General features: G+C 44.8%; 1 non-coding gene across 1 annotated transcript; it reads right to left on the bottom strand.

The window, feature by feature from the left end:
• Nucleotides 1-497: 497 nt before the first annotated feature.
• Nucleotides 498-616, bottom strand: LOC138361878 (5S ribosomal RNA). The gene has a single exon (XR_011227249.1). It is a non-coding gene; the product is annotated as a 5S ribosomal RNA (ribosomal RNA).
• Between the last annotated feature and the right edge of the window lie 5,384 nt (nucleotides 617-6,000).

Genomic DNA, 6,000 nt, shown 5'->3' with positions numbered 1-6,000 from the left:
GCCTTTTAAACAGAAAAGATTTGTACATACAAATACTTTTAAATTATCATTTATTTGTGGAAATGGCATTTACGTCATTAAATTGATACCTCAGCATCAAGTGTCCTGCAGTGGTCCAGTGGTAAAGTGTATATAAGTGATGCGTATTCTTGGAGTTGCGAGTTCAAACCCGGATTAAGCTATATATATATATATATATATATATATATATATATATATATATATATATATATATATATATATATATATATATATATATATATATATATATATATATATACAACATGTTTTGTTTTGGTTGTTTGTTTTTGTATAAAGCCTCACACACTATATTAAGCGAGTTTGTTTTAAACATGACATACATATTAATTCATTTTACCAGGCCTTATTCCACACAACTCCGTGAATTTCCCGTGGAGCCAAGCCAGCCAGCCAGCCAGCCCAGCCATTCAAACAAAAACAAACGAAACAAAACAAAACAAAACAAAAAACATTATTGCCAACAGCATTTGGTGTTCCCAGGCGGTCACCCATCCAAGTACTAACCAAACCCAACGTTGCTTAACTTCGCTGATCGGACGAGAAGCGGTGTTCTCAACGTGGTATGGCCGTTGGCATGAGACTGCCTACACATTGTGGCTAATAACCAACTCTTTTTAGTCATCACGGCAGGATACGGACCTTCTTGTGGTGTCTTAATGGTAATTGTATCCTAACATATTTTTGTCTCCTTGGCATGGATATTTAACATCGTTTATTCAGTCTTGGGTTTATGTTCTTTCGCCATTTACAGACATTTTACATCTACCTACTTCCTCAGCCTACCCTGCCAATTTCTAATGAATTTGTGGATTTTCTTTTGTAATACATACATGTGTGTGCTCATCTGCTCTTCAGTTTTTATGATATTTGTCTCATCTGTCCTGCTTTATGATACTTTTACAAAGAACATGAACAAATGCTTCTATTTTAGAGAAGATATGGGATCCAGGTTTCGGAGCCGTAAAACCAACCGTCGTGATTGGTGGACGAGTTGCCAGGTTGCAGCTTCTGTACCGTGCCGGCACATAAATAGGTTCGGCTCAAGCGGCGGCAGCATCATTCCCCCGTGACTGTCTGAGCGTCTCTCATCACCTTGGTTATCTCATCATCATCATGGTAGAAGCAAAGCCTACCAAGAAGGCTGCGGCTGCTGCTGCTGTGGTGGCCACCACCAGGAAACCTCGCGTCCAGGTTGCTCACCCGAAAACTAGTCAAATGGTTCTAGCCGCGGTCGCAGCACTCAAAGACCGTAAGGGCTCGTCTCTACAAGCAATCAAGAAGTACGTTGTTGCCAACAACAAAGTCGAGGCTGCCAAGATCGCCATTTACATCCGAAGATTTCTCAAGAAAGCAGTGGCTGACGGCATTCTTGTTCAGACCAAGGGAAGTGGAGCTAGTGGATCATTCAAGCTGGCCGTAGCAGAGAAGAGGGCCGTTCTAACTCCCAAGAAAGCCACCACAACCAAGAAACCATCTACAGCAGCAAAGAAGGCCGTGGTAACTCCCAAGAAAGCCGCCACAAGCAACAAACCACCTACAGCCTTGAAAAAGAAGCAGCAGCAGCAGCTTGTTGTTGGGAACAAAAAGCCCAAAATAAAGAGAGCTTCAAAATCTCCCAAACCACCCAAGGCAAAGAAAGCTGTCAAGAAAACAACAAAGGCAAAATAAACGACGACATGCAAGCAGCATGAATACACATGACAATAAACATCCAGGCCTCCCCCCTCAGTGGAGGGGCCTCATATGATTCCAAAAAGAGTTTAGTTTTGTAGACAAATAAATCATTACTTTTGGGGTAGATTTACTCTGTATATTATATATATATATATATATATATATATATATATATATATATATATATATATATATATATATATATATATATATATACACATACATGGGTGAGGTGATATGGTACCAAAGTTTTGGGTGAGGTGATTGACATTTACACAAGATAAAACACGAACCAATGGGAATAAAAACATAAGAATGGAAGTAACTGCAGAAGGCCTATTGGCCCATAACACAAGCACTTCCTCTTGATGCTTCTATATTGGTTCGGAGTCTTGAAGCTATAATATATATATATATATATATATATATATATATATATATATATATATATATATATATATATATATATATATATATATATATATATGCACACAAAACTAAATAGTCTTGTTAGACAAATTGCCCCTATTAGAGGCAAGTTGACTAACAAGCCGAATGACTGCAATTGTTTTGAATTTGAGTTAAATCTAACATAGAAATGTAATCAAACCTAACCTAACCTATGCTAACCCAAGCTAAGCTAACCTAACCTAACCTAAGCTAAGCTAAGCTAACCTAACCTAACCTAACCTAACCCAGCAATTCATGATCTTAATATAATACTGTTAATTGGATAAACCAATTTGGAAAGAAATGTTCGAAAATAACAAAATTAACTGTGCTTGTTAGGAAAATTGGGCCTTGCATACTTGTCCCAATAGTGTGGTTCTCGCTTTTAGGTACGACATAAACGTATACCTAAGTTGAGAGAGAAAAAGATTCGCACTCAAACATGCATATCGATTGCCAGTCCTGAATTCTGGGTAGATATTCGTGTCCTCCCTTTTCATTTACCATCATTTGGATACTATCAAAACAGCTCTGAGAAGGATAAAATGAATAAAACGGGTAGCTCACTCATGTAAAAAGGAAGAGTTGGGAAAGATCTCTCTCTCTCTCTCTCTCTCTCTCTCTCTCTCTCTCTCTCTCTCTCTCTCTCTCTCTCTCTCTCCCTCACCCCCCCCCCCACCACCAATGATCCTGCTCTGCTAGTATATAACGGAACAAACCTTCCCCCCCCCCCCCACCCCTCCCTCCCCAATCAGAGTCCCTTTAAGCATGCGAGGATAAAAAATAGATTTCATAAGACCCAATGTGCTAGCTGATATCAAAACAATTTATGTTATCGTCTATTAAGCCCTTCAGTAAAAAAGTATAGGGACCTAATTAGGTCCCGTTTTGAGGTGGTGGTGGGTGGAATCGATGGATTAGCCAAGCTCTTATCCGCCGAATCCGTAGAGGGTACGACCCTGGCGCTTCAGAGCGTACACCACGTCCATGGCAGTGACGGTCTTCCTCTTGGCGTGTTCCGTGTAGGTTACAGCATCACGGATGACGTTCTCGAGGAACACCTTCAGGACGCCACGGGTCTCTTCGTAGATGAGACCCGAAATACGCTTCACGCCGCCACGACGAGCTAAGCGACGAATAGCGGGCTTGGTGATGCCCTGGATGTTGTCACGTAGCACCTTACGATGACGCTTGGCGCCACCCTTTCCGAGTCCCTTGCCTCCCTTGCCGCGTCCAGTCATGGTGTTGAAGTTGTGTGAATAATAAAATTTCGGCACGATTTCCCCAGACTATATCCCGTCAAGCGGACGTACTTGTAGCATGGCAACTCCTAACTCCTGCCTGTCCTTACTTTATGCTTGTACTCGAGCAGAAACACGGCTTTCTCACAACGCTTTCAAAACTGCAGTTGCCTACTCGTCTGTTTCACGTCTCTGTGAAATGACTTTTGCACAAATCCAAAAAATAGAGCAAAATCAGCGATAATAGTGTTTGAGGTGAGCTGCCTGTTGGCTGCAGCCAGAGGAAGGAGGGGAGGGGCAACGGGGTGACGTAGGCGAGTCGAGCAGCCAATGGCGCTCGAGCAAGCGCCTCGAGACGGCGTATATAAGCAAAAATTTTTCGGCGCCGGCCATCACAAACCACAGTTGTTCACCATGGCTCGCACCAAGCAGACTGCTCGCAAGTCCACGGGAGGCAAGGCTCCTCGTAAGCAGCTGGCCACCAAGGCAGCACGCAAGTCTGCTCCTGCCACAGGGGGCGTGAAGAAGCCTCACCGTTACAGGCCCGGAACGGTCGCCCTGCGTGAGATCCGTCGTTACCAGAAGAGCACAGAGTTGCTCATCAGGAAACTTCCCTTCCAGCGTCTGGTGCGCGAGATTGCCCAGGACTTCAAGACCGATCTTCGCTTCCAGTCGTCTGCCGTCATGGCTTTACAGGAGGCATCCGAGGCTTACCTGGTCGGTCTCTTCGAGGACACTAACCTCTGTGCCATCCACGCCAAGCGTGTCACCATCATGCCAAAGGACATTCAGCTTGCTCGCCGTATCCGTGGAGAGCGTGCATAAGCTAAAACGACCACCCTAGTATACACCAAACTCGGCCCTTCTCAGGGCCAAAATATCCTTCTAAGGAGATTTCAGACATTCCTAGCATCAGTCATATGAATTAACCTTCATCTATACATATAATAAATAAATAAATACAATAATTTAGGTGTCATACATACACTGTACACGTGATATCAATAAATCAAGTCATTTGTAGTACAACCTGTCCTCTTACAAACAAAACGCCGTCGCTTTTCATTCTTATGCACTGCCAAGGATCCTCCCCCCCCCCCCCCCCCCCCCAAAAAAAAAAAAAAAAAAAATTGTCATACTGTACTAGAAATAAAAGCAGCTTGTATAAGTGACATACTGTCCTGTCCTGTTTTATTCTGTTTTTGGTCCTCTGGCTTAATCTGTTAAGTTAGGAGATGACATTTTAAATTAACCGTTTTCTTGACATTTTCAAACCTTAAGAGGGTGGCCTGCATAGTAATCCTAATGTGGAACATAACAATGAATCTCTAATCTCTAGAAAAAAGATACCGAGTGTTTATATGTGTGTTGAGAGAGAGAGAGAGAGAGAGAGAGAGAGAGAGAGAGAGAGAGAGAGAGAGAGAGAGAGAGAGAGAGAGAGAGAGAGAGAGAGAGAGAGAGAGAGAGAGAGAGACATGCAGAGACAGAGACAGAGACAGAGACAGACAGACAGACAGACAGACAGACAGAGACTGAGAGAGAGAAACACACACAGACAGTTTCATAAATATTCTCATTTTATAGCTATTTGCTTTCAGTGACAGAGGTTTTTGTTATAATAGTATTGGTGTCTAACACTCACAATCTCTTTAGAAATTAAAGTGTGGCTCCAATGGAGCCGAGTTTGTTGGTTTGAGGCCAAGCCACCACCACAGGGCAGTAAGTAAGCCGTTTACTTGGAGGAGGTGTACTTGGTGACGGCCTTAGTGCCCTCAGAGACGGCGTGCTTGGCCAGTTCTCCGGGCAACAGGAGCCTTACAGCCGTCTGGATCTCCCGACTGGTAATGGTGGAACGCTTGTTGTAGTGGGCCAGGCGAGAAGCCTCGGCGGCGATGCGCTCGAAGATGTCGTTCACGAACGAGTTCATGATCGACATGGCTTTGGAAGAGATACCAGTGTCGGGGTGGACCTGCTTCAGCACTTTGTAGATGTAGATGCTGTAGCTCTCCTTCCTCCTGCGCTTCTTTTTCTTATCGCCCTTGGCAATGGCCTTCTGGGCCTTTCCGGCCTTCTTGGCAGCCTTTCCAGATGCCTTGGGTGGCATGATGATGCTCGTGCTGGCTGGCGTTGCGATACAATAATGAACTTTTGCGCGAGTCGAGCTTTCCTTTTATATCCCGCTCGCGACTCAGCTCAGAGCGGGTCGCGTGGCGGAGCGCGCTGATTGGTCAGTGGCGGACTCCCTTGATCCTGAGCGGGGTATATAACACGAAGCTCGATCTGCGGGCCGGCATAAAACACCACAAACCCACAACAGCAGCAGCAATGTCAGGACGCGGCAAGGGAGGCAAAGTGAAGGGCAAGTCAAAGTCTCGCTCCAGCAGGGCCGGACTTCAGTTCCCCGTGGGCAGAATTCACCGTCTGCTGCGTAAAGGCAACTACGCCGAACGCGTCGGTGCTGGCGCTCCTGTCTACCTGGCAGCCGTCATGGAATACCTCGCTGCCGAAGTTCTGGAGCTCGCCGGTAACGCCGCACGTGACAACAAGAAGACCCGTATCATCCCACGTCACTTGCAGTTGGCCATCCGCAACG

Source organism: Procambarus clarkii, unplaced genomic scaffold, assembly GCF_040958095.1.
Source record: "Procambarus clarkii isolate CNS0578487 unplaced genomic scaffold, FALCON_Pclarkii_2.0 HiC_scaffold_934, whole genome shotgun sequence".
NCBI lineage: Eukaryota > Metazoa > Arthropoda > Malacostraca > Decapoda > Cambaridae > Procambarus > Procambarus clarkii.
The sequence above is the reverse complement of the archived record's forward strand: the minus strand, read 5'-3'. Positions and strand labels throughout refer to the sequence as shown.